The following is a 24,668-nucleotide window of genomic DNA, read 5'->3' as shown; positions in this document are numbered from 1 at the left end:
CTGTCCCACACTAAAAAACAATCAGGAACAGTTCAGAAATGACCTTGTCATGCATTATGCTTCCACTGCCTCTGGTCCAGAGAGGCAAAGAGGAATGTGTTTGTTTTCTGCACATTTTCAGACCGATTCATGGAATTAATGTGCCCTGAAAATTTCTGCGCAGCATGCGAAAGCGTGCGAATCGCAGCGCAAGTGCGAAAATTGCAGCGAAACTCACGCACAGCGATTCATGGAAGTCCATGGGCGTGTAAATCCATGGATGTGCGCTAAAATCCTGCGTGGCGCACGCTGGCGCACACGTCTTCAAACAGCGTGCACTACGCGCACAGCGAAAGCGCACGTAGCGCAGCGCACACAACAAAAGTAGGCGTAACACGGGGTGTAACACGCGGAATGGGGAACAATGCGTGAAAATGTGGGCGTCACGGGGGAAGTACAGGAGGCATGTGCGCAGAACGCCCACACGCGCGCCTACAACATGTATTCATGGAATCGAACGGGGCTAACGTGTGTGCCAAAAAAGACGCGCTAATCTGGAAACACGTATGCCAGCAGGAAGCAGGCGTATGTGGACCCGCACAGCATAAAAGTGCGCGCAAACAACAAACAAGCTCAGACGCCAAGATGAATATACTGTTCCTTGCAGCAGTGGTCGTGGGATACCACAGGAGGAGGAGGAGGATGGTCAGGGCCAGAATTTTTACACCCAGAACCAGCCTTTTTGGGATGCCTGATGACAAGGTGTATGGGAGGTACAGGTTTCCACCTCACATAATACTCGACCTGGTGAGTGAGTGGGAGGATGACCTCACATCACCCACCCTGTGCTCCCACGCACTGAGCCCTTGGAAAAGGTGCTCAATGTACTGCACTTCGTGGCCACTGGTTCATTTCAGCGGACAAGTGCCATAGTGGGGAGGGTGTCACAGGCCACGCAGTCACGCTGCCTGCACCAGGTGTTGGCCATCATGACTGCACGCCCATCAGTCCGCAGGCACATATACCTGCCCAGAACACCTGCAGAAAGGCAGGATGTAGTCCAGGATTTTTACGGGGTGGCACACTTCCCCAAAGTGCTAGGTGCCATTGACTGCACCCATGTTGTGCCACATCCTCCCAGGGCAACTGAGCACATCGACAGAAACCGCAAGCACTGGCATTCCATCAACGTGCAGGTAGTATGTGATGCCAAGGGAATCATCACCTCAGTATATGCCAACTATCCAGGGTCCACTCATGACAGCTCATTTACAGAATGTCAACCCTAAACCGGGACCTAGATGCTGGGCGGCATGGCGATCCATGGCTGCTTGGTGAGTATAAATGCCCCTGCACATGCATGCATGTCAGATACTGAGTAATGTCACAGCCCCACTAATGATACCCATCATCACCTCCCCAGGGGACAGTACCTACCCTCTGAGCACACACATGATGACGCCAATTCGGAACCCCACCACACCACCTGAGGTAAGATACAACACAGCCCATATTGCAACCCGGGGCATAGTGGAGCGCACATTCGGAGTGCTCAAGTCACGCTTTCGCTCCCTTGACCGCTCTGGTGGGCAGCTGCTATACGTGCCCCCAGTAGTGTGCAGGATCATAGTGGAAGCATGTGTCCTGCACAACCTTGCAACACGCCGGGGCCTGCCTGTGGACATGGTGGTGCCCCCACATCCCCAACCACAAGCACGGCCACTGCGCATGGGAGGGGAAAGGGCACGTGGTGAGGCAGCCCGTACGCAGCTGGTGGCCAATTACTTCACCTAAAATCACACCCCTTTGTAGTGCACACAGCCCTGGCACATACCAGCTGACAATCAATGATGATGACATAAGGGACAGTCAACTGTCACAACCATACCAGCCTGAGATTGGTCAACTGGAAGTGTTACATTGTGTGCATTCCTAACTACCGAAAGACAACCAATGCTGTGTCACAAAAAGACACACATTTATGCTGCATGAATGACTACCCCCTTGCAAAATACAACCTGAAAATAGCACCATGTCACCCAACCCCTCCCCATCTCCGCCACCCAACACACCATGGAATGTCCTGCAATGTGAAAGCAAACAAAGGAATGCACAACATATGACACAAGTGTCACAAAGTGCACTGTCCCAAATGGAAACAGGCCACAGACAATATGCTCCCAGTAATCAATAACAAACAGCACACATGACCAAATACTTACCAGCAACACAATACAGCAACACAGCATGAAACTTCGCCAAAATATGACAGTACAAACTCAAAGTAATGTAAGTCATACAACCTCAATAAGCCAGCACATCGACCCCTTCCAACTCCAGAGTGTTGCTGTCAGGCAAATGTGTCAGTGTACTGTATACAACATGAACTGCATCTGCAAAGGAGACGGCCTTGTGAAGACATGAAGAAGGTACCTGCAAATTAGGAGGAAGACATGGATGCACAAGCACATATCAATACACCATGCAGTGTTCAATACAAAAACAAACCCCACTAGGGATGTCCACACAGTTATGACTACAGACTGCCCACACAGCTCATGGGAGCCCAATGTCACTGTGTAAGTCACTGTCACTTGGTCACACCCTTTGCAAGCCCATGGAAACGGGAAGCAGGAGGGGTGTGTGTGTCAGGAACCCAAGCATCTAACCCAAACACAGGACAAGCCTGCGTGTGCCCAGCTGGAATACACAGTGGATGCACATGGGAGCCACACAAGGCAACACACTGTAAAAAAAAAAAAAATGGCCATGTGGGGGGTGGGGGGGCACCCAGGAGGTCCGAGGACAGGGTGCACACCAACACCCACCTGTGTGGATGTTGCAACAAACAAAAACACCTCCATGGGCTCATGGCCTGCACAGCTAGGCTACTGTGGGAGAAGTGCTGCTGTCGCTCTCATCACCCTCTGCTGCTGCATCAGGAGGTGGTGGTGCTATGGGAGGCAGCCCATGCAAAGCCCTGGTATGGTCCTCCATGGCTGCAAGCATGCGGGTGTGGAAGGTCTCGTTCTGGAGGATGATAGTACGGAGATCCCCATGCAGAACCTGACAGGTTGCCTGCATTTCTGCACGCATGGCCTCCCGTGATGCCCGGATCTCCTCCCGAGTTACCTGCAGCTCAGCTGAGAGTGAACGTGTGAGCCGCTCCAGCTGTTGTTCTGTTATCAAATTTGTGGAAGCCTCAAGTTCAACAAGAGTCTCCCTGAGGTTATGGATTTCTACCCTCAGGGCTTCCCTGTGGCCCTGTGACTCTATAGAAATGGCTTCCTGCAGAGTCCCCAGTGCCGCCCGTCGGTCCCTGTTGGAAGCCAACATGTCTTCCCTGTGTGATCGGCAAATGGAGTCTGTTGCCTGCTGTTGTTGCTCCATCTGCCATTCAGGGGGGATAATGGAAGTGGCCACCCACTCCATTGCCTGAGCCATCATTTCAACTGATGCTGCCTGTTGGGTTGCCATACCATACATGGAGTTTTTCCATACAGTATTGCCTGGTGGCGTACGGCCACCACATCAGCGGGCACCACACCTGTTCGGGGCAAGGCGATCTGCACCTTGCTGTGCTGGCACTGCCTGAGGCTGCAGGAGTGCATTCCCCCTCTGATCTGCTGGCCCAGGAACAGGATCAGATGTTGTGGAGTGTGACCCTGCATCCGTAACCGCCAAAGGCGGACTTACCAACACTGACATCCCCATAGAGGGTTCTACCCCTGGTGCAGGCGGGTTGGACAGAACAGAATCCCTGCCAGAAACACTCACCTGCGACGGCACATATGTCTCATCATCAGATTCAGCACCTGAATAGCGTCTGGGGAGGTGCACCCAGAGACACCCCTGGACAGTATGGTCTGCAGTAAGATTGGGTTTTCACCCACCACCACACCACGTCCCCCACTGGTGCCCGGTCGTGCCTGAGATTCCTCCTGGGTCTGCACCATCTCCTCAACCTCAACAGCATCAAGTGCGTCATCACCTGCAAAAATATGAAACACAAAAAATGTAAACAGGCATTAGCACCATAGCACACACATAGGCCTGACATGCCAGAGATCCAGTACATGATTTACACATGTCCCACATGACTATAACCCTGGCATGCAGGCACTGTCACTGAGTTGGAAGGGGAGGCAAAAAGCAGACACTGATGACACCAAGATGGAAAAGCAACACATTTGCTGCATGCTGGGTAGCACTGGCATCACACATTAGCCTGTGAGTGGCATGTCCAATACACATACATGACACATGCCAGCACACAGATGGCATGTAGCATAGCCATGGTAAATTTGACAAGTACAGCCATATGTCAGTGAATGAGTACTCTCAGCCATCCATGTGAGATGGACATGATGAGATGAATAATGCTACATAGTGTGACAAAATATGCATGTGCCACTCACTGCAACACATCCAGTGTACAAGAATACAGTGATGGCAGGCAGATGCACACATCAATGGTTGGTCACTTAAACATCACAGGAAACAACTATCAAGTACCACATACAAACAGGCACCAAAATTCAATGTGAGCAGGCCAATACTCAATCAGCCTGAATGGTCTAATCATTCACATAACAAGGTAAAAAAATGTTGGCCAATGTGGGGTGTAATCAATGACAGAAGCATGTCACATATGTGACAATAGGGCTGAAAAATGCATTGCAAAAGTGGGAGAATTGAAAAAATCAGCCTGAATGAACACTGAAAAATTCTGAACAATGTTGTTGCAAGATGACAGTTCAAGGGCAACTGCAGTAATGTGGCGATACATGGCTACTGTGGGCAGAAGGGATACTGTCATACCCAAATCCAAGGCCAGTGAATGTTTTGGAGGAAGCACATGGGTGACCCATACCACTCAGGTTCACACACCCTCACCTGGCACTCAATCAGAACCCGTAACCCACACAACATACACATGGATTACAAACACATGCATGGGCACTCACCGAACAATGCGTCGTAATCTGGTAGGTCTCCTACGCCTTGGATCTGTTCCTCTGTGACGAAGGTTCCAGCAACAGACTCATGTTCAGTGAGTTGGTTGTCCTCTTGTGGAGACGCACCGCCAGTAACCAGAGTAGAAGCATGATTTGAGGCCAGCTTGTTCTTTGCTCTGCGTTTCAGGTCATTCCAGGGCTTGTAGCAATCATAAGCTGAGCGCTTCACAAATCCAAGGGCACTAATGATGTCCGCAATGGTCTGCCAGAGTGCCTTACGTTGACCAGGTGTGGTCTTGCATCCTGCAGTCACCACCATTTCGCGGCTATGTGCCGACACATAGGCCACTAGTGCATCAAGTTCGGCGTCTTAAAGCTAGGCTTCCTTGATGTGCCGGAGTGTGTAGCCGTGTCTGGGGTCTCGGCCTGTAGTGCCAGAGCACCCTTCTTCCTCTTTTTCAAAGGTGGTGCAGATCCTGAGTGGCTTACGCCGCTCTGGTCAGTAGGGGCAGAAGCGCCGGTGGACTGGGTACTAGGAGTGTGCGAATGCACAATGACCATAGGTCTTGGTGCAGGCATTGGCTGCACGGTGATGTTGGCAGGGGCAACATCGGTTTGATGGACCGGGACCAACACTTTCCCAGCTGGGAGACTCAGAGCTGGGGTGGATTGAGGTGCAGCTGTCCCTGCAGCCTCCCTACCCTGCCTTCTTGGGGCAGCAGATGGCATAGCTGCCCCAGATCCACGTGGCCTGGTGACACCAACTTGCACTGCCACATGTGGCGTAGACTTGCTGACCTGGAAGTCAGCCTGGGAGTCATCCTGTGCCGGTTCAGGTGCCACAATGGGCTGGTCCAAAAAGGGCTGAGCTGGGATGGTGTCAGCTATGTTTCCCACAACCATGGGGGGGGGCATGGCCGTCCCTGATTGCTCCTCCACACATGGGGGCCTAGGGGCACCCTGCAAATCCTGGCCACGTCCCCTACCGCGTCCACCACACCCACCTTTTGGAGGTCGGCCACCTTTGCCTCCCTTACCACTTGGTCGCCTCCCAACCATGACACTGATGTTGTTGTGCGTATGGGAGTAGCATGGAATTCGTACCCTAGTGCTCTAGCAGGGCTGTCTGTGACCCCTGGGGGAAGATGACGAGTCACGCAACGCACAGGCACACCGAAAACAAAAATTAACGTGCATGCAACCCCTCGTAGACCACGTGCGCGGAAAAATGAACCCGCACTATGCTGTGGCAGCCAGGAACACAAAAATAAGCGTACGCGTGTTACACGCAGCCTACAATGACCTCTGAAGGGGTACGTGACACACGGGGCAAGCACAAATGGTAAATATGTGCTCGACTCACCGTCTGCCTGGAAAAAGAACGTGAAAAAGATGCGCGTGTGCGCGTTGGCAACACCCCCGCCAAAAGAAGAATTGTACGCTGTCTGAGGAGACAGGACAAAAGAAGAAGTGAACGCTGTTTGAGGAAACAGGCCCAACAAAAAAAAAATGAACGCTGTCAGAGGTAACAGGGAGTACGGACTTGAAACGCTGTGAAGTAATCGCGTGTGAACTGACCAGAAGTACAGAATTCACCCACTCGCTCTCCACGAAAAGCACGTTCATGGAAATGGGGTCCTACATGTACCTTTTAAAGTGGCCCACACGTGCAACGTCACTTACGCGTGTACGCGCTAAGGCCCTTTCCTCCAATTACACGAGCTGACACTCGGACGTGCAGTTTTTGGACGTGTACGATGAACATGCACCCATGTTGAGGGAAACGCCTGCGCGCGTCACGTCACAGACGCGTACGCCCTTTCCTCGGATTACACGCATTCACATGCGGACGTGTAGTTTTTTCACGCGCCATGAGCCACTATGCCCACGTCACGAGGGAAACACCCGCGCGAGTAATGTCACTGATGCGCTTACGTGCTAAGGGCCTTTCCTCGAATTACACGCAGACGTGCAAGATTTTCATGTGGCAAATCACTCCGTTTCAAGCTGGCCACGCAACAACACACGGAAGACCATGCTCCTGCCCAGAAGGCCAAATTACCGCCCCCAGAGCCCCGAGCACGCTCCCACCTGCCATCTGCTGCTGCCTGCCTGCCTGCTGCTCACGTGCCCTGCTATCTGCTGCCTGCACGTCAGCCAGGGGCGAAGTTGCTGTGACCACCCCTGCTGGAACTGAAGACTCCCGACTGGGATACCATCGCTCCACAGCCCAGCGCCAGGACCCAGTTGCCCACCCACACCTGCCTCTGGGGTTGCCACGTCGGGCATAACACCATCTGGCACCACTGGCAACCCCCAGCCAGAGAGGCAGAGGGCCACCAGCTTCAGTGCCAGGGAAGTTGGTGTTCTGGTGGAGCAAGTCCTGGGGCAGTATGATGCCCTCTTTGGAAGTTTGCGCGCCGACTATGAAGGACGGACCAGGATCTGGATGGACATTGTGACTGCCATCAACGAGGAGGGGGTGGCAGTCCGCGACATCAAACATGTCAAGAAGCGCTGGGAGGACATCAGGTCCAGGACCCTCGACAAGGCCCGGCACCTCTTGAAGGCAGCGGATGCCAAGGGGCGCCGGGGCCACCTGTCCAACCACCAAATGAGGGTCCTGGAACGCATAAACCCAGCGCTCCACGTCCAGGTCCTTGAAAGGCAGACCCGTCTGGAGTCGAGCAGTAAGTGTACAAGCATACTTGTTGGACGTTGTGCGTGTCGTGGTGTGCCAGTAGTGTGCAGGTTGCAACTGTGTTTCTGTAGGGCCATGTATGGATGTGTATGTACAGGGGCGTGAGGCTGACACATGCGAGTCCTCTCATGTGTGAGACACATGGATGGGGTATGTGTGGACAGGCCAAATGCAGATGTGGGAGCACACATGTTTGAATTACTGTGTATGTACGTTGGTATGGTTGTGGTGTCACACATGGATGTTGGTTCCAGCTGCATGTATCTGCACTGTGTACATGTGCATGTGTGTGTATTTGTCAAGTGTGCAACTGTGATGCAACATGGATGCATGTGGCACTGACATGTAGAAGGCTGAATGCCAGATGTGAAATGGATGGCGATCTTATCACTCTGACAGTTGGTGGACATGCACACATGGATGTAAGTGTGTTGGGGTGTGTATGTGTTGTGTACTCCCCGTGTTTCATGTGACGTCAGTCTCACCTTCGGATGCTGATGCTGTTGTATGTGTATGGATGGTGCTGCCTGGTGCAATATTGCTGTGGAATTGCTCATGTGTGTGAGTAGAAATGACATATGTGTTAGGGAGTGTGATGCCATGTCTGAAGTTGGACACTGCCACTCATGTACAACTGTCATGTGTGTATCAGTCCATTGTACAGTGCCCTGATGCCTGTATTCTATCTCTCCCTGTCTGCAGCGTCAACTGTTGAAGAGGGCGGAGAGGGTGTTGTGGAGCAAAGCGGCAGGGATCGCACCACCAGCCAGAGACGCAAGGCCCGGCTCCCCACCCAGATTGTCATCTCTTCGGGGAGTGAGGAGTCTGGTGCCACGTCCCAGGCCACAGCTGCTGAGGGTAGGTCCAAGAGGTTGAGGTTGGAGATGGACTCCTCGGCAGCAGAAGGGGCAGCTGAGACCCCACAGGGTCCGACGGAGGAAGATGGCATGGAGTCATCCAGGTTGGTGGGGGGTTTGGAGGAGGTGGAGGCCGTGGAAGGGACACACACAGGGTCTGGAGGTGGGGATTCCACTGCCAGTGGTGCAGTGCAGGGGCAGGGACAGGAGGCAGCACAGGCCGCCGTGGAGGTGCCTGTGTGTAATCCTGTCCCTGATCCTGTGGCTGCATCATCCGGCACCAGCAGGGATGCCTACGTCCAGACCCGTTTTCAGGGAGGGGATGGGTACAACTGGCCTTCCTCTCCCTGCGGACATGGAAATCCAGGACCATGTTGAGCCTGTCCTGGCTGGGATAGCGTTGCGTCAACGGGGCATGCGAGGTGACCTGCGATGTTTTCGTGAAGACACTGCCTCTTTGACCACTTTGACCTACTGGGATGGGTCACCAGTGCTGGATTCCTCCGTGTGCTGGACCTTCTTGCGACCCCCTCCTCACCTGAACCCCCCTACGCGGCAGTCATCCTCCATGCCATCTTCCCACCCATGTATCACCTGGGTGCCCTGTGGAGCTGCCTCTGACCCAGCGGCCAGGCTGGTGGAGGACACATCCCTGCCACAGTCAGGAGTCGGACATCCAGCAGGGGTGGCCACCACAACAACTGCACCCCAGCTGGAGGAGGACATGCAGGCAGCAAGAGGCAGGGCGCAGACACAGGCACAGCAACAGCAGCAACATGGTGGGAGCAATGATGGCTCGGGGCCTTCAACATCGGAGGGGCAGGCATCGGCCAGAGGGCAGGAGGACCCAGGTTTGCAAGTGTCTTCCGTGTGGCAGCGGTTGGGCCACGCCATAAATGCGGAGCAGCAGCGGGCAGAAGAGGCACAGCTCAAAATGGCGGAGAACTACATGCGGAGGGCACTGAGGCGGGCCGAGTGCCTGGAGGCAATTCGCAGGGAGTTGGAGGCCAACATGTCATCGTCCCTGCGAACCCTCGGGGCCATGGAAGAGGACCGCCTCCAGGACATTGAGCAGGAGTTCGATGATGCCCTGGTCCGGGACATCCCAAAGAGAGCCGTTGGACTAGCCCGCTGCCATTGTAAATAGTTAGTTAGTTAGTGTTAGGTTTCATTTTGGTTTTCATTTTTTTTTGGGGCGCTTGGACATTTCCCCACATTTTTGTATATAGTTCTTCATTAGTTAGTGTATTTTTGTAGGTTTCATTTGGACAGTTGGGCTCATGGACCCAGGATTTCATCCTTGTAAATAGTTGGAGTGTGGATTTGTCGGCATTTTCTTTTTTGATTTTTCCATGAAGCAATGGATTTTACTTTTTCATTTCTGTTTGGATTTGCTTTGTTAGAAGGAGACTTTGGAGACATTTTTGATTTCATATATTTTGGATTCTGATTTCCTTTTTTTATCATTATGTGACATTCTGCATTGTTTTCCTTATGTCCATTGTTTGGTATTTGATTTTCTTTCACCACATTTTTTGTTCAATACATTTGTTCCCGTACTTCAATGTGTGGTATTCTCTCATTGGTTTCATGCATCACATTCACTGGCACCCATTGAGTGTGTTTGACAGACATGTGTTGATGTACATACATGCCATTTGGGTTGTTTCATGTAATGGGCATTTCAATGTGGGGTGTATGTTATGCTTGGTTCGTTATTTGGGCAGGGGTGGCATGCCGTGGGATTTTGGTGGCCATGAGGGCCATGATTGTGGGTCATGTTGACATGTTGGGGTGGGGAATGAGTGGGGGCCTACTGTCAGGTGCCCCTCACTGCTTGGGGGTGGGGGTGCAAGGGGACATGAGTGGGGGCCTGCTGGCAGGTGCCCCTCACTGCTGGGGGGTGGGGGTGCTGGGGGACATGAGTGGGACATGAGTGGGGGCCTGCTGGCAGGTGCCCCTCACTGCTGGGGGTGGGTGTGCTGGGAGGCATGAGTGGGACATGAGTGGGGGCATGCTGGCAAGTGCCCCTCACTGCTGGGGGGTGGTGGTGGTGCAGGGGGACATGAGTGGGACATGAGTGGGGGCCTGCTGGCAGGTGCCCCTCACTGCTGGGGGGTGGGGGTGCTGGGGGACATGAGTGTGACATGAGTGGGGGCCTGCTGGCAGGTGCCCCTCACTGCTGGGGGTGGGGGTGCTGGTGGCCATGAGTGGTACATGAGTGGGGGCCTGATGGCAGGTGCCCCTCACTGCTGGGGTGTGGGGGTGCAGGGGGACATGAGTGGGGGCCTGCTGGCAGGTGCCCCTCATTGCTGGGGGGTGGGGGTCCTGGGGGACATGAGTGGGACATGAGTGGGGGCCTGCTGGCAGGTGCCCCTCACTGCTCGGGGGTGGGGGTGCTGGGGGACATGAGTGGGAGCCTGCTGGCAGGTGCGCCTCACTGCTGGGGGGTGGGAATGTTGGGGGACATGAGTGGTGGCCTGCTGGCAGGTGCCCCTCACTGCTGGGGGGTGGGGGTACAGGGGGACATGAGTGGGACATGAGTGGGGGCCTGCTGGCAGATGCCCCTCACTGCTGGGGGTGGGGGTGCTGGGGGACTGTTAGGGAGATTTCTCTGTTTAGGCTGAATTTCCTAACCTAGTGAGTCCCCCAGCAGCTTTGCTGGATTTCGGGAGTTTGTTTTTTTCATCCTGCCAAGAGTGAGACTCTTTTCCTCCCACTCTTGGACATGATTTGTGGTATTTCTTTGAATGTTAATGTGTTCTATGGGCTATGGGGTCTTTTGCCCCATAGGGTCTCATGTGTTTTGCTATGTGTGTTACACAGCACCCTCCATGCCGTAACACTGGGGTGTCCTAGGTGACCCCCACCATAGACTCCATACCCTGGGACTGACTACTGTCTCCCAGGGCATGTAAAGTCACCATTGGCTTTACTAGACCTAAATTTACCACAGAACTAGTACAAACCATCCTATTGTGGACGTACTGGTAGGGGTAATTCGATTACCCCTGGGTCTGTTGTTCGAGGGGGCACGGTCCCGTCCCCCCTTGTCGAGTTTTGGTTGGTGGCAGTGGATACTACTTTTTATATTCGACCGCGAATATATTCCTATGGGATTCTTCCCATTGTTCGAGGCTAATACTTTTTCACATTAGTCTCTAACATACCGCCGGTTTATTTGTTTTAAATAAATCCACCGGTTGGTATTTTCTGCCAGAACTCGGTTTTTAAAATGGCGTATGTGTTCGCCTCTGTAACTCCGAACCAAAGGTTGAGCCCTTTGTTCCACTTTTGGCGGGCTTCTGCACAGAAGCCCTCCAGAGTGGTGCCATTCTGTCTGGGTACCACAGGGGGTGTGGGAGGGGGTTTAGGCACCCTGGACTGAGTTGCCTTGCCAACTCGAGTCGCACTCTGGTGTGATTGGCCCGAGTGGTGAGCCGCCCACCACTTAGCATGTTTGATTGACAGGTAGGCTGAATGAATGGGGGTTTTCTGCATAAAAGCAGGGCTTTTGGGACTGGAACTTCAGAAGTCGCCACAGGACCTAAGAATCCGACGAGGGTAAAGCTGAGCCAACCTGCAACGACGACATCTCCGGTGGAGCCCTGCTGAACCGACTCACCACTTCCCAACGACAGAGGAGATCTCCCTGCTGGAGAGTCTTCTTCCCCTGACTGGTGGGAACAACCAGTCCCTTGCTTTTTCTTTGCTTCCAGGACGTCTAGTGGTCGAATTGCCCTTGCTGAGCACCCCGGCAACCGGATAGCCACTAACCACTGTACCGCGACCAAAAGGTGGTGCCTTGTGACTGAGCACTCCGCGACTGGTCTCTTCCCTGGTGGTGCAACGATCTTCAACTTTCCTCTACGACGAGATCATCTCATCTTCTGGCAAAGTCCCGACTTGCATCCACCACCAGAAACAACTGCCCCCGCCGGAGCTGTCTCTTCACTTACAAGGTACTGTGTCCGCCTGGCTTCCCTTGTGACGGTTAGCGTGAGGTGTCTTAAATCCTTACCTTTCCACTGGGTCGCCTCCAGACCTTCTTAACTTTTGTTCTAAAACTGGTCCAACCTTTCTGTGACATTTTGCTACAAAGACTTGAAGTGCATTTCCACTGTGATATTTTTTGGACATACCGCCTTGCCTCTCTCCGAGTGGGCCTGGCCTCTGAACTTTGTGATCTACAGTAGACCCTGCCTTGCTTGCCTTGCATTTGTGTCGTAAAAGTGTTGGTACTGAGTTGGTTTCATACCCTGCCTTTTTCTATCCCTTTCTAACGAATACTAGAGTGCCATCTAGGTTAAAGCATTCACCTCTGTCTGCAAATAAGTGGTGCCGTTGAACCTAGACTTGTCGAAATATTGTTATGGGATTGATATATACTTATAGTAACTGTGATTGAAGTTGTTTGCCATATTAGTGCCAGTGTGTTTTTCACAGATGTGTTTTAAATACATAATTATATATCTTTACACCCAAGCTCTGATCTGTGTCTGCTTGTTCTACTGTGTAAATTGCCCTATCTTGCATACTCCAAATACTGCCTAACTCGTCTTGAGAGAAGTCTGACGGTTCAGCCACAGCTACCAGGTAAATCTGGGTGGTACAGACTGCTACCAATTGGGTTTACCGCTAACTCCTGTAGTCTTAAACTTTTTGCAGTGGTCCCAGAGGACAGGTTTCTGCCTAACAGGGACATGAGTGGGGGCCTGCTGGCAGGTGCCCCTCACTGCTGGGTGGTGGGAGTGCTGGGGCACATGAGTGGTGGCCTGCTGTCAGGTGCTCCTCACTGCTGGGGGGTGGGGATGCAGGGGGACATGAGTAGGGGCCTGCTGACAGGTGCCCCTCACTGCTGGGGGGTGGGGGTGCTGGGGGACATGAGTGGGACATGAGTGGGGGCCTGCTGGCAGGTGCCCCTCACTGTTCGGGGGTGGGGGTGCTGGGGGACATGAGTGGGGCCCTGCTGGCAGGTGCCCCTCACTACTGGGGGGTGGGAGTGCTGGGGGACATGAGTGGTGGCCTGCTGGCAGGTGCCCCTCACTGCTGGGGGTGGGGGTGCTGGGGGACATGAGTGGGGGCCTGCTGGCAGGTGCCCCTCACTGCTGGGGGTGGGGGTGCTGGGGGACATGAGTGGGGGCCTGCTGGCAGGTGCCCCTCACTGCTGGGGGGTGGGGGTCCTGGGGGACATGAGTGGGACATGAGTGGTGGCCTGCTGGCAGGTGCCCTAAACTTCCCGCAAACCCCAGTAATACATGTACCCCGCTCGCACAGGGCCAATCGCGTGTGAAACGTCCCACGAACCCCAGTAATACATTTACCCCGCTCGCACAGGGCCAATCGCGTGTGTAACTTCCAGCGAACTCCAGTAATACACGTACCACGCTCGCACAGGGCCAATCGTGTGTGAAACTTCATGTGAACCCCAGTAATACACGTACCCCGCTCCCACAGGGGCAATCGCATGTGAGACTACCCGCGCAGCGGAGTACGTGTATTCGAGGGGTGCGCGGGAAGTTTTACAGGCGTTTTCGAGGTTGTGAGCCTGTGCGCCATGTACGGGATTTGTGCGCTGTACATGGTGCATGGGGAGGGGTTGGGGGCTTAACTGGCGCTGCTGCCGGGTCGAAGCGCCACTCTGCGCCACGGCTGGTTTTGGATGTTAAAATCCATGAATACGCTGTGCACGGAAATGGATTTTAGCGCACGCGGCTGGCGCAGAAAGTCACACGCACACACTGTGCACCAGCTGAGTGCGCCACTTGTGCACTGAATTCTATGAATTACCCCCTTAATGTGCATTCCATTTCTGAACTTGGGATGTGCAGAAACACCTCTTTCTGCAAATGTGCAAAGGGCATGAAAAGGGGAATCTGAATGTGTGCATCAATGATGCACACAATCTAAGTGTCTTTGTGAATAGGGCACCACTCTTTCTCCTGCAAATGATGTGATGCTGTAGCCTATTTCATCACTGGCACCAACACTATTTTTGAAAATAGGCCTCTTACTGTACATATATGGTGTGTGTTTTCCCCAGGCAGAGTTTTCATAACATTGCAATCCTACCTGACTTCATGGTATTTCTTTAAGGAAAGTAAGACTCTATGAACACATGACATGTGACCGACCAGGCCTCTGCCCTACTGCCCTTTATGAGCTCATTCACCTGCAGGTATGGACTTGTCATATTATGAAATCAATAACCTCAGTAGTAGTCAGTAGTCCTCATGTAAACAAACTCAGAAACTACATGCAGCCCTAATGCATAACTGACTGCTCCCTTTCCTAGAGGCTTTTCAGCGGTCCATGTCTGCTATGGATGCCCTATATTGCAATAAAATGCATTTCATAATAAGCCATGGGTCGATCTCTGAGTGATGAAAAGCATACCCAGGCATGCCTGACATGTGACTGACTCTGCTGGCCTGATATGTAATCTTACAATTCCCCACCTCACCTTTACAATACTGAACAACTTCATCAGGATGAAATTCTGAGTTCTTCTTACTCAGATTCAAATCTGAGACCTGTAGTAGGTACATTAATTTGCTGAGATATCTTACTGCAAAGTTTAATGTGTTGTTCTACTTGGATACCATTTACAGATGCAAGGGACTCCATTTCCTCTTGTTTACCCTCGCAACACAGCCCTTCCCGACCCCACAAGTGACCCGCTCTTCGCAAATTTGAATTATCTACCAGAAAGAGCACATAGCAAACACAGTGTAAACCTTATAAATGTACTTCAATCACATTTGAACCACTTGAACTCAAACCTCATATTACACATTTAAACCACCCAAGGCCTGCACCAAACAAATCTAGCACAACCTACACCAGAACAAGACACACATAATCAGGGAGCAATCCAGTACAATACATACACCACACTGACAACACATATATTGGAATTGGGTAAGAACCTAAGATCCAAACAATCTTTGGGGACCAATCAGAAGACAATTCAATTCAGTAAGATCTTTATCAGCAAGCGTTTTCAGGTCCACCTCACTTATCCTTGGCAGATGTCAATGGCGATAATCATAGAAATGACAGAGTTACTGTTTGATAGAAATTGAGAAACTTATCTTTAATCAGCACAGGCATGTGCTCTTTATCATCTGACTAAATATGGAATTGACATACATTGACTGGTTTGTCACTGAAGTAATGAGGTCACCTCACATTTCCCTATGCAATGCTTCTGTTACACTAGCCTCCCACTCTATGAAGATGCATTGGTGATATCATCTTTGAGTGAAGACCATAGGGTTGGCTGTTTCTTATGTTATTGCAGATTACGTTACTCTGCTTTTTCATGCAGGGGTGGACTGGGAAACGAAAGAGGCCCTGGAAATACTTTTCAAGGTGGCCCCATATTACACATTTTCAGTAAACCCAACCATTTCCCTATAACATTTGGAAATACAATAGGGTACCACTAAATAAATAAATAAATAAATAAATAAATAAATAAATAAATAAACGAACAAAAAAATAGGTCCAGGGTGCAGAGGCCTACCAGGAAATCTCCAGAGTTCCACATCGGCCAGTCCACACCTGTTTTCATGAAGTGCTGAAAGGTGCCTTGCTAGAGCAGTTGAAATGCGCTGATCCATTTTGTAAAAAGGCAGCCCTCCTCCGAGCGTGCTAGGAACAGAGTATTTGGGTAACTGCATTAAGAGAACAAACGTTAATATTGACACATTCGCATGTGGTGGATGATTAAATCATGTAACTTCAGAATTCATATGAATGCCCAATGAATCCCATGTGCTGGTTTATTAAAACTTCAGAATTCATGTAAGTTCCATGTGGTGGGCGACTAATTCCGATAGCTACAGAATTCCCATGGACGGCCAACACAATTCTCTGCTACATGCAAAGTGGGCCAGAATTCTGAAGCATTGCAAGATGTGATGAGATGTTGCTCGGGCGCCTGCATTCATGCTCATTTTCTGGAGCTGCAGGTTTTATAAGCATCATTACAGACAGCACTCTTATTTTAGGTTAGCTCATCATTGTGTTTTTTGCAATAAGTCTCCCTCTGGGACGTGTCGCTTGAAGCGTGTGTTTGTCATGCTTATGGTGCAGGGAAGAACACACAGTAAATCCAATCTTTAAATTAAGCTGTAACCAAGCTTGTATATTCATTAGAGTAGAAAAATTCTCTTCTGAGAAGTTCAAATTGTTTATTGATTTTCATTTCTGTGTTCAAGTGAAGCTTGAGTAAGTCTGTCTCACGGCGGTCCCTCCGGGGCCGCCATCGCCAACAAGTTCATCGCATTTCAACCCATGTGAGCCGTTACCAGCCAAAATCTAAGAATTCCCTTAAAACTGTATTAATAAATAGTTAGGGGATGAGATTTCCAGTGCAATAAAGTTGATGCCCAACAAGGGGATAACAATCTTGCAATTGAAAGCTATAAATTACAGTCCTCGCGAAACCCTGGACACCATGGCCCAAGTGAGTGAATGGCACAATTAATGACAGGCTGTCAGGAAAATTAAAAGTGTTCTTTCTTTACGTTTTACAGTATCTGCACAGGGGGAAAACCGCTCGGCTCTGCACTTATAGTTGAACTGCATCAGCAATATGGAAAATTGCATCTTTCAATAGCGCTACAGTCAGTTAGTGAACTTTGTGAGAAAACAGCTAAACACAGCTAAATGGTCTAGACAGGGACGGGGGGGGGGGGGGTGGCGCTGCACTCAATAGACCATGGTTGACCACTCCCCACTCTTCCCCCACCAATGCCACTTCCGCTGATATATTTGCTTACTAAAGGAATTCTTGGAGCGATGACCTTCACTTCAGTAGTCCTCCTGGCAAAGCCATTGACATTCCGTTCTTCCGTCTTTACATTTTTAACTATAACAAGAATTGGCAAAGCCATTCTTTCATTGTATATAGAGGCATCATTACGAGTTCGGCAGTAACCCGCCGGTGCTACACACGGGTTGCTGCCGAACTTGCAACACCGTTAGGTCGCCTGATATCCTGGTGCCACTGGGTCATTACAAGTCCCGGCAGCCCGAGATGTCAGTCAGCGGAAATTGTAAGTTCCCAATCCTGTTGAGACCCATAAGAATCCACAGCAATGGGGACATGGAAGCACCGGCACCGTTGCTAACAGTGCCAGTGCTTCTCATAAGACTCCACGGGAATAGGAACATGAAAGCACTGTGTCGGTGCTTCTGTAAAAACCATGCCTGCAGGGGCCTGTGTCCCCGGCAGGTTAGTCCTGCCAGGAGCAATGGCCACTGCAGGCATGCTTGTATTCTGGAGGTCAGTACTGTGCTACCGGCACCTTTATTTCTGAACTGCAAGGCTTGCAATGCGGCCCCATGTCTTTGTATTGCCAAATTCTCACATCATTTGTCGACCATTGTTTTCTAATTGCTATGTCCAACCACCATTTGCCAGATATTAAGGTTATATGCCTAAGTACTTAAACTATAAGGCAGATATTACCATCACATGATCAGGTACTTGCACCACTGGCCAGGCTCTGTCATCATCTCCATAGATAATCAGATCATGATCCAGATTGTTCCAGCAAATGCGTTGACACCCCACTTATTTGCCAGCCAGTCACATTATAAGACCGGCGTTGACATCATATTTTTAGGTTCTTACATCATATGCCTGGTATTGCTAGCCGATACCAGGTGCAGCCATCCCATGCTGGGTATAGCCCCTTCATATAATCCTCATATGTACAGCTGTAGGCTACTTTTCATGAATCAAAATCATATGCACAGTTCTCCAGCTATTTTCATTAGACATCCCAATACTCAATCATATTCCAGGTATTGCTAACATTCGCCAGTTATTGTCACCAAAGGCCCAGGCACTAATGCCATGTTCTAGGCATAGATGTGCTATGTCCAGTTAGACAATTTCTGTGTTGTTGTAATTATATACTGGGGTACTCGAGTTTGAAAGTTAATTGTATTGTTTGCTGCCTGTACAATTTCAATACTCTTGGTACTCAAACCATGTTGCAACAATTGCCACTAAAATGCCCATTTAACCACACAATGTGCTGCTAGATGTAGGAATTATACCCAGAACTCAACACATTCACTGCTGTATTCCCAGAAACTCACACAGTTTTCCAGTTACTGGCATTTAATGTCCACACTCTCCAATGGTTTACCGTGGAATTGCCATCAATGCATTGCTCTCCTTTAGCCACCAGTTCACATATCCAGGTTGTGGTGTTAGCACGGGTAGCACTGTCTTGCTCTGTCATTAAACAGGAATTTCCCCACAACCCTGCAACACAGACATATGGACCAGTGACCCAGGCATGGTAGTTTTAGAGTAAGCGTTTCAGCTGCTTTTGTCAGTATGGGTCCCCTGGAAAAGTGAGTAACCAAAGAAGAGCAAGGCACAAATAACAGAAGTGATCTGCCTCCCTCTGCTGTCAGCATAGGCTCTAGAAGTGTGTCCGTCTTACATTGCCTACATTCCACTATGACACTAGCAGCATTTGTTTTATAGCAAAGGACATGCAGTCTTTGTAAAATGGTCCATGGTGTCCTGGAAAGAGAGGCAAAGACTACTTGTGCTTCTGCATTAATGCATCTTTGCATTTATTTGTTTATTTATTTGTTTTCTTGTGTTGTGCTAATTGAATATCAAAGTTGCTTTGAAGCACACAAATAGTAAAGTGGTGGGGGTAACAGGTAGAGGGAATGATTCAGAATGTATTTAAGATGTTAATTCATGGCTATTTGGTTAGTTGCATTCCAGATAATGAGGGAAACATACAATTTATGGGCGTGACTGTAGTGACAGAAACATGGGCTCAGATTATCAATAGTCATAATGGAAGGCACTGAAAAACAGGAGAGTCCTCGATGACCTTCATACTTTGAGGTGGTCTGATTCCATTATAAGTTCTGGTGGGAGAGCACTACATAGTTCTGGACTCTTCTTGGAGGACATTAATTTCTCATGATATGAAGTTGAAAGTGGCAACTACTTTTCAGTCTTGATTTGAGGTCTGAAGGAGAGCTCACTATGAAAAATGGTGCCCAGATTTCTCACATTGTTCATTTGGGTGGGTGGTCGGGACCAGTCAGAGAAGCAGTGGTGCTTGGTCAGATGAGGATTCCCATTGGGACCCATTTAGGCAGATGGCCATTTAGGCTACTCTTCTTCCAGTTATGCACAGCTGTGAGGTCTGCTTTTTAATAGACATATATAAAAGATTATTCTTTTAAAGTTTAGCAGGAGTTGAGGGTCATCATCATGAAGGTGTCAGTGCAGTGAAGTGGGAGAATGGAAGACCAGGCTCCCGTCCTTCACCTCTCGCGCTTGGCCTAGAGGGTCACGGCCCAGACACCCGCCGCGAGAAGAGTTTGTCCATTTACCAGACGACCAGGTACCCTGGTACAGGAACATACGGATGTGTCCACCTGCCTGCCCAGCAGCCCGCACTGGCCATGCCGACACCTGCGGCTCGGATCAGCTAGACTAAAAACCACACGTCGTTAGAGATGCCATGACGACCTAGACAACGGGAAGCACATCTGTACAAATATACACACTTAACATTTCCACACCAATCTACACGAAGAACATACTCAGTGCTCTGACGTAGGCGACAGGCATATTCACAGACGTGCATCTTTATTATTTTTACATAGGCTTTCAGAATGCAGAAACGCAAGACGCATCATGAACTCATCTATAACGCTTGCTCACGCTTCTCTTGAAACCCGTTACCACCATGAGAGGTATAATGGAAATACGATACTGGTCATGGAAATATATGCCATTATAACCCAAAAGCACCTATGCACCAAACAGACTACTTAAGCACCAGGCCCGAGTAGGCCTCAAACAAGAGCTCCCGTGGACATTAACAAAGCAAGAGTCAGGTTGCTGATCCTGCAGAAAGAACCCGGTGGAGCAACCAGCCAAGGTCGCAATGTTGCAAACCCACATCCAAGAACAAATCATCAAAGGCACGATGTTGCAACCTCGCACTCCGCGCCTCAACGATAAAGGCACGCCGGCAAATTAAACCAGACGCGCAGTAGAAAAAACAATATTAATTGTGCAGAATTCTGCCTCTTTCACGGTCCCTCCCCACGTGACCAAGCGGAACCTGACGAGATGCCAAAACCCAGGAGAGAAAAGGCGTCTGGGTCCCTCACTACGAGACACAGGCCGATACACTTGAAAGGCTCAATGGACATCTGCTACAGTGGGAGCGGTCAGCCTTCCACCTATGAATAAATCCTCACATTGTCTGCACGTACCCATATTGAAACATTGTTGCAAACACAGGTACACCGAGAGCTGGGAACAACGGTGGTCCCAGGCTGGGAAGCTCACGGATGCACCAATCAGAACATGGGGCTCTTATCTCAGACGTCAGTAATACTAGCCAATCCTCAGGAGTCTTCATGTAACAATTCTTATGTATCTAATTGTAGGGACAACCCAGATATACCACCTGACTACACCTTGTCCACTAATATCATTCTCTATATGTGTACTATACTAACCCTACCACTCGAGCAACCAATTAAGAGTGGCGATAGGTTTTTTGTTAACTTTCTGAAGTGACGCAAGTAGCGCGTCATAATGCAGTAAAAAGGGCCTGCGAGCCCCACAATTGTGTGTGTGTCAGGACGAACGCGTGCGCTCCTTGACCCATCCCTGTCGTTTTGTCTAAATAAACAGCAGAGTCACCTTGCTCCTTGTGTGTGTCTCATACTCTATCTCGTCTGGGATATATGGGAGGAGTTGGGGCCTCCCTGCCCGGAGGTCTGCGGACGGCCCGGCCGACCCCGGCAGAATTTCCCCCCGACAAGTTGGAGGCACTGCTGAGATCTGTTTAAGATCGACTTTAATTTTTAATTTTTCCAGGCACTCCCGTTGCGAGGAGACCCGGCGGCGCGGCCCCTTCTGCCGTTGCCCCCTTCTGAGGACTACAGGACCATCGCGGAGCTGCGAGAAGACCGGACAGCGCAATCCGGATATTGGCCCTCGGGAGCCGGTTGAGAAGTATCCCGCCCGCGGTCGGCGAGTGTCCAGACGTGGTCCAGACGAGGGGAGGTGGCGAGCCGCTTGGAGGGGTGCACGCAGTCGAGCGGCCCTGCATCGAGAGAACTTGGTGAGCATGACACGCACAACAAGCAATGCGAAATTGTGAGGGAGGGGGAGGAAGTAAATAAGGGAGGAGGGAGGTATTGTACAGATGTGCGGCGAAGGTTTAACTGAGTGTTGCCAATGGAATGAATGGTAGCGAAACGAGTGCGAGAACAGTCGGCTAACGTTACGCGAAAGAGGGGGGCGGGGCACGAAAACATCACGTGCAGCCGCTCGTAAGACACTGATGGCCTAAATTGCGACTACGTGTGAGGGTGGGTGTGTGTGGTTTCCTATGACTTGACATTTATTGATCAATGAGTAGATGAGGTTTCCTATTGTTCGAGCAAGAAACTCGATAGGTAGATGACGTTTCCCTGTGGGCGGTAGCTAGCTACATAGTTGCCCAAAACGGAAGATAATTGGCTGGTTAAGCCCTCCTGTTGAGGGGCGTATCACACGCGAGGCGACGCAGCGTGCGCAGTCCGGTTATATTATTGATGAGATTACCTTGTTCCAGGAGAGACAGGAAGACAGCTGTAGGGTTAGCGGGGTAGATTGCAAGTGTATTTTGAACTTAAAGAACATAACAAGAATATACCAGTAGCTCGAAGAAATCGGTGACGTCACCAGTAGGGATTTAATAAGATATCGCGAGCACAAGAAACTTTGGGTTGAGAGTGGTGGGGAAGAGAAAAATGATAAAGGAGCGGATACGGAGATAAACGATAAACGAGTGGATTGAAAGAGGAGAAGGGGAAAGGGGCGTGGCTGCGTACAGAGAACGCCGGCCACGGCAAGTGTAAAAGGGGGAGGAGAACGGAGAAACAGGACGACTGTATAAGATCGTCGTAAGGGGTACGCAGCCGCAGGGGGCTGCGTGCGCTTCGGCCGCAGGGGGCCGTAGGGGAAGGAATATAATATAACATCATATTTATTATTATTGCATAATCTGTCAAGGGATTGTCGTAAGTCCCCACACTTGCGGGGCAAGGTAAGCAATACGAGGTTGTATATTGTAAACTGCTGGTAAAGAGAAGGGTAACAAGGGAAGGGCCACTATGTCATACGGGAGAGGGTCGGGAGGGTGGGGGAACACCCTCACTACCCCATTACAACACATATGCACCACACTGCCACCACATAGGGAGAAATTAATTAAGTACAGCATAGAGTGGACCCAGGGGACGGACAACAAAATGTTAACACCATGGCCGCCTAATGGTAGTTTCGATCCATATGCCCAACATTCACTACTAAACCATCTGCACAATACATACAAGGGGAAGAAGTTGGCAAACCATGTGGAGGTGTTTAACTTATGGAGGATGTTCCAGGGGTCCCGACCAGGACCAAATGGAATGTTCACTATGGGGGAAACAACGGAAGAAAAGGAGATTAAGAAAGAAGGAACGGATGGGGAAAAGGGGTGCGAAAGCACAAAGAATACGGGGAACGGAGGACAGGGAGGAGAAAAGATTGATAAATCAAACGACATAAAAAAGGAACGGAACAATGAGACACCCATAACACCGGGAGTGAAAACAGAGGGAGGAGGGTTGTACCCTTTAAGAGAATTAGGAGAAATAGAAGGACAGTTCAGGGCGGCTGAAGGATACTCGAACCCGGCATACAGCCCTCCACCATATGTGGCTCATAGGAAGATACCAATGGGGGAAGAAAGGATTGGAGAAGAGCAGACTGTAGAGATAGGAAACGATGAGTGGGTAGCTGCACAGATATTATTGAAATTACGAGGCTCACTAACTGGAGAAGAAAGGGAGGCGGTAAGGAGAACAAACGAGGATAGTGCCAGAGAGAGTGAAATGAGGGGAGAGGAGCTACTATGGCAGAAGGAAGAGATTTTGGAGGAAAAATTAGCAAAACTAAGGGATGAGCAGAATGAATTGATCAAACAACTTGAGAGGGAGGAAAGAGAGAGAGTGAGGAAAAGGAAAGAAGGTAAGAACGAATTGGAAAAATTAAGGGAACGAAATGAGGAGCAAAAGAGAGAAGCTGAAAGGGTAAAAGCAGCAGCAGATAGGGTATCAAGAGTAGTGCTGAGGGAGAAGAAGAAGGAAGAAGAAGAAAAGGAAAAGGAAATGGAAATATGGAGGAGGAGGGTACTATCAGAGACAGCTAAGAAATATGAAGAGGGGAAGGTAATAGAGAGTATAGTAGAAAGAGAAAGGGTGAAATGGGAAAGGAAGAAAGAGGATGAAAGAATATTGGAACAGATGAGCAACGAAGTAATGGAGGAATTGAAAAGAAAAAGGGAGGAAAATAGTAGGGAAATGGAGGAGAGAAGTGAAGGGGGAAGAGAAGGGAGGAGTAGGGAGAGTGAAAGATGGGGAGATGTATATAAAAGTAGAGAGGTAGCAACAACATCAGCACTAGGGGGAACAGTTGGTAACAACGAAAGGGGAGAAAGAGACTTAATAGACTTAAAAACAGTAACAATAAAAGGAAAAAAGGCAGAGTGGGGGGTGCCATTTATGAATGACTTTTGCAGTGAGGAGGAAGAAGGAGTGGAGAAGGATGGAAGAAAGAGTGAAAGGGAAAGCTTAGATAAGCTATACCTCACTAGAACAAACATAGATTCGCCCTGGATGAGTAGAAGATGGGAGGAGCTGGAGAGAAGTAAGGAGGGAGTGAAAAGAATAGGGGAAACACAAACCCATGAAACCACGCCACCCACATCTCCATCACGCCCTCCCACGTCACACCATACATGTTCAACCACCGCACGCTCACTGCACAGAATAAAGCTCGCGCCCTTCATGAACGAACTTACACCTTATGCATGTCGGCTTAGGGACCTAGTCGCAGGCAAGACAGACAGACAAGACAGACAAATAGACAAATAGACATAGACATACCCATATTGAACACAGGAAATGACGAAAAAAGGGGAAAGGAAGAAGAGGGAGGTAGGAGCAGAGGTAGTAAGGAAGAATTTGAAGTAGTAAAGGAAACGGGGGAAGAGGAGGGGTGTGAAGACTCAATATTATGGAACGTAAAGGGTGACACAAGACAGAATTTAATGCCACTGT

Source organism: Ambystoma mexicanum, chromosome 4q (genome assembly GCF_040938575.1).
Source record: "Ambystoma mexicanum isolate Mex_15411 chromosome 4q, UKY_AmexF1_1, whole genome shotgun sequence".
Classification (NCBI taxonomy): Eukaryota; Metazoa; Chordata; class Amphibia; order Caudata; family Ambystomatidae; genus Ambystoma; species Ambystoma mexicanum.
This window is presented reverse-complemented; position numbering follows the sequence as displayed.